The 9,406-nt window shown below is 48.4% G+C and overlaps 1 protein-coding gene and 1 pseudogene across 1 annotated transcript in view; both read right to left on the bottom strand.

The window, feature by feature from the left end:
- Positions 1 to 9,406, bottom strand: part of B4galnt3 (beta-1,4-N-acetyl-galactosaminyltransferase 3) — a 107,680-nt gene that overhangs the window by 67,136 nt on the left and 31,138 nt on the right. The gene's annotated exons all lie outside the window — the stretch shown is intronic.
- On the bottom strand, positions 3,699 to 4,837 carry LOC113458040 (annotated as a pseudogene).

Raw genomic sequence — 9,406 nt, forward strand, 5'->3', positions numbered from 1 at the left:
AGACCAGGCTGGGCTCGAACTCACAGAGATCCACCTGCCTCTGCCTCCCGAGTGCTGGGATTAAAGGCGTGCGCCACCATCGCCCGGCTTTGCCATGTTCCATCATTGCCATGACTGGAAAAGCACTAGGCTAGGAGACAGGAGTCTAGGGCTTGGGACCTCATTATTGTCTAGCTTTGTGATCTGGTCCCGTTTTATCTGGAAAAATGATGCTTCTGGGCTCCTGCAAATATTATGCTCTATTTTTTATTTGTTGTTTGATTGGTTTTTCGTCTGAAACAGGGTCTCTCTCATGTAGCCCACAGTGGTGTCAAACCCACCCCACGGTCTTCCTGCCTCAGTCTTCCCAGAGCTGGGATTAGAGCCGTGCACTAAACTCACAGAAATGCAAACCTCTTGTTGCTAACACACCCTGCGTGGCTTCCTTTAAAGTAACACAGCACCCCAAGGATATTCAAAATTGCTCTGCCTCCAAAGCTGAGTCTTAGAGAATTTCTCAGGGCTGCATCTCCTCAGGGTTTACTTCAGGGTGCCAAGCAGCGTTTGAGAAGTTAAATAAAGAGACAGCTGGGCTACAGTCTGATTTCTTTTTTTTTTTTTTTTTTTTTTTTTTTTGGTTTTTCGAGACAGGGTTTCTCTGTGGCTTTGGAGCCTGTTACAGTCTGATTTCTAAGAGCACAGACTGAAGCTTAACTGGCTCGAATCTATGCAAATGAAAGAGAAGAGAAAAAGATGCCTGAAGCTGCCTGTGGAGGCACACTGCCTGTCTGACCTGGGTCCCTTCCTGGGAGAGGGCTGGAAGCCTGCCCCCCCCCCACCTCCACAGGCCCTCACATGCCTTTGTTTTGGGTCTTTGTTCTCTCTTCCTATCAATCCAGAAGCAGGACAGTTTGAGAGGCAGACCTATTCAGACCCCTATCTCTGCACAGATAGCAATCCGAGGCGGGGCTAACGTAAAACAAGGGTCCTGGGCCTCCCCGCCACGACAATGAAGTGTGCCGGGGCAGACAACACCTTGCACAGTGGGAGAGGTCTCAGAAAAAAAAACAAAAACAAAACAAAACAAAAAAACGGGACAAAGCGTGAGAAAGCCCTACAATTGCAGAAGACAAGCCAATAAAGGGACACATTTCTGCCCACACAGATCTCAGCAAGGGCCAGTTCTTGACTTGGGGTTTATTCAAAGCAGTTCTCGAAAAATAAAACAACAAAAACTAGAACGTGAGAAAGAAAAAGAAAAACTTCTCTAATTGCGGGGAAGGGGAGATCAGTGTCGCCCAAGAGGGACAACTGGAAGACAGGGTATCATCATGATAGCCACTGTGCTGCTGTTTTTCTTCCTTTTTCCCTTTTTAAAACTCCCTTTGTAGACCAGGCTGGCCTCCAACCCGCAGAGGTCCACCTGCCTCTGCCTCCTGAGTGCTGGGATTAAAGGTGCACGCCATCACTCCCTACAAGTGGTCATTTCTTTAGGTGACATCAGCTTGGTATCCATCCTTTTATTCATTCACTAGACATTAATTCATTCAAGAAACAAAGCTAAAACTCAAGTTGCCTAAGAGCTGACAGAATAATCCAGCCAATACCGAAGAACGATAGTGATTTCCTCACCAAGACTGCACATGGACGGGGGGCTTTTGAGGAAGGAGGGAGAGTCTGGATTTGAGGGCAGAGTAGTAGAAAAAAAAGGAAAAGCTGGGCAGTTGGTGGTGCATGACTTTAATCCCAGAATTTGGGAGGCTAAGGCAGACAGATCACTGAGTTTGAGGCCAGCCTGGACTACAGAGCGAGCTCCAGGACAGCCAATTCTAAGCAAAGAAACCCTGTCTTGAAAACAAAACAAAAAAGCAGAAAAGAAATAGAAGATTTAAAAACATGGTCACTATATTATTTAGTGTTTGTGTGTGAGATCAAAAGTAACTGGCAGTTGGTATGTGCTGGGGAATATGCTGAGTGCTGGAAATCCGTGTGTGTGTGTGTGTGTGTGTGTGTATGTGTGTGTGTGTGTTGCTGGCATCAAACCCAGGGCCTCATGCAAGCAATCTACTACTGACCTATACCCTAGTACAGGATATTCTTCAAGAATATTCTACAGGAGTGGATGTTTAGTGTTCAAGCACAAAAAATAAAAATGAAAGAAAGGAAGGAAGGAAGAAAGGAAGGAAGGAAGAAAGGAAAGGAAGGAAGGAAAAAGGAAGAAAAGATGTGAAGTCACAAATATGCTAATTGGCTAAATTTAGCCCTTCTGTGATCTATTATCCACCAGATATAAATTAATAGAGTATAAACGAGTAAGTAAACACAGCTATGCAGCGATTAGCTGAGAATGGATCTCAGGCTGGTGGTTCAGACACACCTGGGTGAGCTCTCTCTTGATGACCTGGGGTTATAGGCAGATGACACTGGAGATCTAGAAATCAGGCCTCCATTGGCATCTGGCACCCTTGCGGCCATCTTTTCTGGACATGGGGTGAGCTGGTTTCTGTTTAGTGTCCTGTCATCCCTTTACAGGATGTGACAGGAATCAACAAGAAAATTATATGGATAGATTTTATAATGTATGATTTGAGGTTTGGGGCAGAGAGGGTTCCACTTCAAACCCACTCTGCGTATTAGTTTCCAAAAACAAAGATCTCCGAAACTGACTGAACACGACCAGTCCGAGCTGCATTCTAGCCTGTGCACACATCAGGTACACAGCTCCATCAGTTCACACTTGACCCAGAGGGGACATAGAGCTGGCATGGACCCGCTCTGTCCAGCATCTGTGTGCCCTTCTGTATCTCAGCACACATGGTGTCCACTGTGTGACAACCGACCACTGCCATGATTCTTCAGCTGGAACTGGACAGCCCCTTTAATTGCCTCCTCCACTCCATACCCATAATCACCACTGAGGCCTTCTGGCAGCTTTGGGATGGCTGTGGGTGTCAGAGCCCCAGACTAGAGGCAACTGCAACCGTCTCTGTTTTCCAGAGCACTTTTCCTTCCCAGGCTCATCCTTTCTCAGGCTTTCTTTCCTTCCTTTTATTGACATTTTTCCCTTTCCCACCACTTTCAATCTGCTACATACTTTACAAGATCAAGACTTCTGATCCATGAGGTGGGAAGATCTCTCTATAAAAAGGGACAGGGGTATCAGCGACTGTCTCTCCCAGCTTATGGCTTAGAGGGTATAAGAAAGGAGAAGAGTATGAAGATTATCATCCTTCCCTCAGTGGCATGGGAGCATGTGGAATGCCCTTCTGTATATGTGTCGCTTTTACTGGGCACCATTGCAAACGGAGACTGCGTTTGTTTCCCCTGGCCACTCAGACTTGAATAGTCACATAGAAACTGTATTAATTACAACACTGTTTGGCCTATTAGCTCAGGCTTCTTATTAGCTAACTCTTTCATCTTAAATCAACCATTTCTATTATTCTGGGTATCACCATAGGCTGTGGCCTACTGGTAAGGTTGTGGAGCATCTTTCTCCTTCAGTAGCTACATGGCGTCTCCTAGACTCCACCTACTGTCTCTATATATCTTTGTTTGGATTTCCTACCTGGCTTTACTCTGGCAAGCTCTTGGCCAAAACAGCTTTATTCATCAACTAATAAAAGCAACACATACTGAAGGACATTCCATCAGCACTATTTTGTTTTCTTACATTTAGCCTTGCCCTTCCCGCTCTGGGTGTTCTCAGAGAGTCAGGGTCACCACTCCCTTAACACACTCATGAGGTGGCCCAAGGTGAGCCCGTGGTTGGCTATTACACCCTTGATCTGGTGAACTTGGCCAGGTATGTGGCATCCAGCATCTCACTCTGAAACACATGATCAATGTAGAAGTACTTGCCGGAGTGAAGGGTTTCTTCTAGGCTAAGCAGAGGGTACAGGCGCTTGTGTGTGTGTGTGTGTGTGTGTGTGTGTGTGTGTGTGTGTGTGTGTGTGTGTGTGAAGCAGATTTTCCCGAGCCTCATCTTCCAGGTGTGCTTGCAATCCTGTCAGCTGTGGCTGCCCTGAGAGTGGGTCTGTGGATCTGTTTGATCTGCTGGACACAGTCCATTGGGAGCTGCAGGGCCTCAGCCAGATCTCACGGGAAGAATGCATCATATTGGTCACATGCTGTGCTGGGTGCTGCCGAGGCTGGAAGAGCTAGCTCATCATGTCTCAGAAGGCGCTCTCAGTGAAGCTGTCCTTAGGCATCTCAGAGAAACCCATCTGTCAGAACTGGGAGAGGACCATGAACAAAAGGAGAAGGTGGCCACTGTCTGGGAGCACATCACAGGCAGAGAAGTTGTAGGGCTTGAAGGGCCGCTCCCTCCAGGAGCTGAAGGCCCTGCCCTTGCTCAGCTGGTAGCTTTTCGGATCACTTCGGGTCAGCAGCTCCATCGACACATTCTTCCCTCATCAGCCAGCTTCTCAGCTTGGCCTGCCTGGACCAGCGGCAACCGCCTCTGTACTTCATCCTCGATACTGGCCACCACTGGGAACACCCAGGGCCCATCTGCTGCACTGCTGTCCGTTAGAATCCACAGTCTTGCTGAAGCCCACCTTGCTGCCGGGCAGCCACATACGCTCACTCTGCACCAAGCCTTCAAGAGGGATGTTTGGAAAAACATGGGCCTCCTGGCTGTGTCTGAAATCTCCTCACCCTCAGTGGTCAGCCCCCAGCACTTGGTGGAATGAAGCTCAGCCTCAATGGCCTCATCCAGAGCCTACAGGCTCTTCACTGCACCCACCACCTGGTGCTCTAGGCCCAGCTGCACGGCCAACTCTGCTGCACTGTCCAGGCCACCATCAGCTGCCTCCAGCCGTCACAGCAATCGCTCCTACACAGGGTTGTCGGCCATGGCTGCCCCCGCAGTGCTTGGTGTGTGAAATGAGTGACTTTTTGTTTGTTTGTTTTCAAAACAGGATTTCCCTGTGTAGCCCTGGCTGTCCTGAAATTCACTCTGTAGACCAGGCTGGCCTCGAACTCAGAGGTCCATCTGCCTCTGCCTCCCGAGTGCTGGGATTAAAGGTGTGTGCCATCACCACACATGCCATCACCACGCAGCAGAAATCAGCGATTTTTATATCTAACTTAAACTCTGGCCTATACTGTTTTCTTTTCTCTTCCTGTGGCACTGTGCAGAACTCAGAGCCTTGAACATCTACACAAGTGCTATACCCCAGCACAAATTCTTTTCCCTGAGCATCATTCTTCAAGAATGGAAGTAGGTATTCCAGAGTTTCTAATGGGGTAGGAGTGGGTGAGATAAAGATTGATAAGCGGTCGGTGGATCTGGAAAGTGAGGTCTTCAGGGGTTCGCAGACCTACATGACTTTCTTATCTGTGTGGTAAATAGTCAGGGGGGAGACGCAGGACTTGAGGCAGGAGGGCAGGTGGAATGAAAGAGAGAGGAGAAGGGACTGTGTGGATCTCACTGTGGCATCTTTGCTCTGACAAGAAACACTTCCCCAAAGACCTCATTCACATCTCAACACGGCAAGCAGTAAGCCTGAGGTTCGTTTTATAGGTCAGAAATCTGAGACACGGACAGGAAAAGAGCTTCGTGCAAGAGCCCAGGGAGGCTTTATCTGCTGATCGCAGAGGACTCTGGCTCCTAGGAAACACAGCAGCAAGGAGGGAAGAGGGGATGAGTGGTGGAGAACACAGAGGGCAGAGAGACTGTAGGGTGTGGTTGCTGAGTGGTGATAGGTGTGTAAGAGAAGGAACAGGTATTCAGGGCTGTAAACCCGGAAAACCCTGTGGTCAGGTGAGTCATGTGTGCACACGCGCCCCACAATCCCTGGGATCTCAATGCTAGGAAACCTTGGCTGGGAAGACAAGCCCAAACCTTTCTACCTTATTGCCTCTGTTGAAACACTACATCCCATCTTCGCAGGGTTTCCTACCCAGGAACTTGCTTAGCCAAACAGGATGACCAAGGGTGCCACGTCACAAGGATGTCATAGCCACAGTAAACAATGGCAAGGGTCATTTCCTCATTGTCACCCCATGCTTATGCTGACGATGCTACCTGGGGCCTTGTACATGCAAGGCAAGCAATCTACTACTGAGCCACATCTCCCAGGCCTGCCATCCAAATCTGACTTCACTTGCCTTGCAGACCCTCTGGGCCCCTCTCTTGCTCAGTCTTCACACTTTTTGCCTTAGCTGTTTCCTTTCTTTTCCTATGTTCACCTGCCTCTGAGACAGGATCTCACTAGCCTGAAACTCACTCTGTAGACCAGGCTGGCCTTAAACTCACGGAGATCCTTCTGGCATCAGTCTTCCAAGCCCTGGGGTACAGGTGTGTTTTCTTCCCATGTCTTCCAGCACTATCTCCCTCTCATCTCGTCCTTATCATTCGGGATGCAATACTAGAATATTATCTCTGTCTGTAACCAGATAGTTTACTTCCGGGGAGGCCCCTAGGTGTGTAATAAGGAAGCGCTCGATACGGCTGCCAGGCAGAAGGGGGCTCAGCAGACAGCAAGTCAGAGCATCTGATACCTAGAGAACAGGAGGAGCACACAGAGTACACAGAAAACCTGTCAACCGCTGGCACACACAGGTCAGCCAACTCCTGGCTCTGTGTCCGAGGAAAAGGGACGGACAAGCTAATTGCCTACAACAGATCTCTCCCTTCTGATCAGGAAGCCAAACCCAATTCTATTCTGTTTACTGCAAAGCCCAATAAGAGACCCAGGTATGGTCTTGTCAATCCTTTGCTCTCAGCCTTAGGGGGATTTAGATCCCACCGAGGGCATGGGGCAGTATGTAAAGGGTGGGATCTAGCCAGCTGCCTGAGAAGCATTCATTAGTCCAACAGTCCCTCCTAGGCACTGAGTTCCTGCCAGAAGGACCATGTTGCCTGCAGCACAGGCTTAGTCAGTGGTTCTCAACCTGTGGGTCACAACACCCACAGGGGTCCCATATCAGATAGCCTGTATATTAGACATTTAATATTATAATTAACATTATATAGCAATGAAATAATTTTATGGTGGGGGAGTCTCCACAACATGAGGAATTGTACTCAAGGTTCACCTCGTTAGGAAGGTTGAGAACCACTGCTCTAAGTGAAAAGGCGGTGGTGACAGAAGAGAGCAACTCTGCCCCTCACAGAACAGTCTGGCTCCCAATTCACCTGTCAATCAAAATCATCAAAATGTGATGGTGACTATGATTCCTGGGCCCTGCCCAGAGCTGCCGAATTAGAATTTCCCAGGCTCCCTTGGTGATTCACTAGCAGCTAAATGGGCACCAACAACTTTTGGGACCCAGTAGGTCATGTCACTAGGCAAACCTCAGCCAATAGTTCTCTGATCCAAACTTCACTAAGTCTTTGCATAGAAGACAAGGCAAGGAGGGAGCAGCTCAGTGGCAGGACACTTTCTAGGCATGCCAGGACCTGGGTTCAATCCCCATGTATAAACGGATGATGCTCCCTTGATGAAGGCGTGGAAATAATCATATCCGCGTATCCTCCTTACAACTGCCCTTCAAATATTAGCATTTTCTTAAAATATCTGTATTTTAAGAAATGAAGAAAATTAAGCTTCCTAGCCTAAGTTACTTATTAAGGAACACTCGACCCAGTAAGGAGTCAGGCTTGATACTCATTTTTATCTAAGACTAAGTTGAAAGTCCCTACCCAGCACCATAGCATGTACACTGACTGCCCCCTGATATCAGCTGTTACCTTGACAACGCAGCACCATCCTGAAGCCCCACTAAGGACCAGGCATTGTTTTGGGTTGGTATGAAGGCCTGGGGATCTAGGGATGGGTGGCACTGACCGTCTATCAGCTGGAGAGCTTGAGTGAGGTGATCACATGGGTGCATATGCTGAATGTCTACAGCTAACGCATACACGCCGACCGCTGTCTTTTGTCCTGGTCAATGAATGCATTCCCTCTCACACTACAAACACTAGCGCTTTGGTTCACCTAAAAGACACGGGAGGAACCACTATATGTAGCACACACACCACGGAAGTTGTCAGACCCTTAGTTTGCCTTCTTCCAAAAATCTTGCAATTAAGCCTGCTCACGGAGCTCTTGAGCATCTTTGACAAGAGGTTAAGGTGTAAGTGAGTGCAGGTGTCGGGGGGCATGTGCCTATGGATGTAGGTAAGTCTGGGTGCACACATGGAGGAAAGAGGTCAGTACAGGGAGTCTTCATCTACTGCTCGCCACCTCTGGTTTTGTTTTGTTGTTTGAGTTCTGGCTGTCCTTGAACTCGCTTTGTAGACTAAGCTGGTCTTGAACTCACAGAGATCCACCTGCCTCTGTCTCCTAGTGCTGAGACCATGCTTGGCCTGAGAATAATTTTTAAGTTGCTTCTCTTTATAGCTGATATACCTGCTAGAGAGCATAACCTTCATTTAGGAACTACAATCTCCTTAGAACTCACAGTGCTTTAGATAATCTGAGACAACATTGAACACTTGGAAAACTTTACACAAAACTACCAATCTCTACTTGTTCTTGAGAAGTAGGGCAAAGTGGGAAACCAGTGCCCATAACCATGTAGAAAAGAGGGCAGGGCTGAGGCCAAACAGTGCCGGTTCCCTATCACTCATTTAGACTTGCACATTTTTATTTATTATCACGGGGCGGGGGTGTGCACCAGATGTGTGGTTAGAGGAGGTTAGAGAACAACTCACAGCAGTTGGCTGTCCCCCTTCCAGCATGTGGGATCAGACTCAGGTTGTCAGGCTCAGTCACCTGGGGAATTCACTACTCCTCACTGAAGTGAGGCAGCGAGGGGCAGATCCCCATGCCTTCACAGAGATGCCTTCCGTGAGTATGAGAAAAACGCCATACAAGCTAACTCCAGAACAGCTAAGGCTACCTACCCCAGGAGGGCCTCTCCTTGGCACCCGCAACTTACACCGAACTGTGGGTCTCACTCATGCCCTGGGAAGAGGAACATCGGGGTAGAAGCCAACCTGCACAGCTGAGCCCAATGGCTCTGAGCACGGGCTTGGAATCCCAGTGGATCACCTTGGGCTGAAAATAGAAGCAAGCTCACAGGTACCATATAGTTCACCTACTACTTGTAGAGGCCTTCAGTAAGAATTTAATTTTTTTTTTTTACCTCAGCAGGCGCGTTTAGAAAACAGGGCATCGGTCAACTACATTAAATTTTACTACAAAAAAACAGGATGAGCCAAGAGTGGTGGCTCAGACCTGCAATCCCAGCACTTCACAAGCTGAGGCAAACAAATTATTGCAAATACATATGAGAAGAGCCTGGATACATGAAGAGTTTCAGGCCAGTCTAGACTACAGTGTGAAGGCCTGTCTCAAAACCAACAACAGGCCGGGCGATGGTGGCGCACGCCTTTAATCCCAGCACTCGGGATGCAGAGGCAGGCGGATCTCTGTGAGTTCGAGACCAGCCTGGTCTACAGAGCTAGTTCCAG

The sequence above is a fragment of the Microtus ochrogaster genome, unplaced genomic scaffold (genome assembly GCF_000317375.1).
Source record: "Microtus ochrogaster isolate Prairie Vole_2 unplaced genomic scaffold, MicOch1.0 UNK1, whole genome shotgun sequence".
Lineage (NCBI taxonomy): Eukaryota > Metazoa > Chordata > Mammalia > Rodentia > Cricetidae > Microtus > Microtus ochrogaster.